Source organism: Bison bison, unplaced genomic scaffold (genome assembly GCF_000754665.1).
Source record: "Bison bison bison isolate TAMUID 2011002044 unplaced genomic scaffold, Bison_UMD1.0 scf7180017522001, whole genome shotgun sequence".
Lineage (NCBI taxonomy): Eukaryota > Metazoa > Chordata > Mammalia > Artiodactyla > Bovidae > Bison > Bison bison.
Genome location: NW_011404633.1, coordinates 1,314 through 2,071, shown reverse-complemented (window position 1 = coordinate 2,071; position 758 = coordinate 1,314). Strand labels below are relative to the sequence as shown.

Below are 758 nucleotides of genomic sequence, written 5' to 3'. Positions count from 1 at the left end.
TGGTCTCTTTTGTTTCTTTTACATTTATTTCTGTGTTAATTTTTATGATTTCTTTCCTTCTACTAACCCTGGGGTTCTTCATTTCTTCCTTTTCTCCTTTGCTTTTTACATGCAATGTATTTTAAAAATAAAATGAGTTTTCGCTGAGAGCTGCACTTTTATCTAGGGAGAGGTGTCTGGGTTGACATTTCATTAACTGATTTTCCTTCTGATTCCATGCGACCCATTATTAGAGCAAATAGGCCACTCCTGGCCCTTCCTCTTGGAGGATCCAGAGCCCTCCAGAAGCAGAAGGCAACTCTACTGCTCTATTAAGGAGAGGGATCCTTGGTGCCACCATGAAGCATAGGTTGAACATCTATCTCTTAGCTGACCTTGTTCTCCATCTTCATTAAACTCATTAGTCTAATGAAGTCCCTGGAGGGCTTACTGGAGAGCCCATCTCCTGGGAGCTACTGGACTACCAGAGGTCAGCTTCCCAACAAAGAGCCCCCAAGGGCGTTCCAGACCATCTATCCAGAGTGGTGTGATAAGACCTCCCTCCACCAGCTACAACCTTAGAACAGTGTCCAAAATACCTCCAGCTCTACCAGTTTCTGGGCAGGCATTCTCAATGTCAGTGTTATCAGAGAACTAACTGTTACAAGGCCCTCAAAGGGCCTCTTCATTGGATACTCCTTATTCTGAAAAAGGCCTGTTTTATCACAGATTTGAGTGGGTCGCCTGTGGCTGTGGAATGGCGGGATCTCACTCTCTTC

The 758-nt window shown here is 44.7% G+C and overlaps 1 pseudogene; it reads left to right on the top strand.

The window, feature by feature from the left end:
* Nucleotides 1-338: 338 nt before the first annotated feature.
* Nucleotides 339-530, top strand: LOC104996300 (annotated as a pseudogene).
* Nucleotides 531-758: the final 228 nt, after the last annotated feature.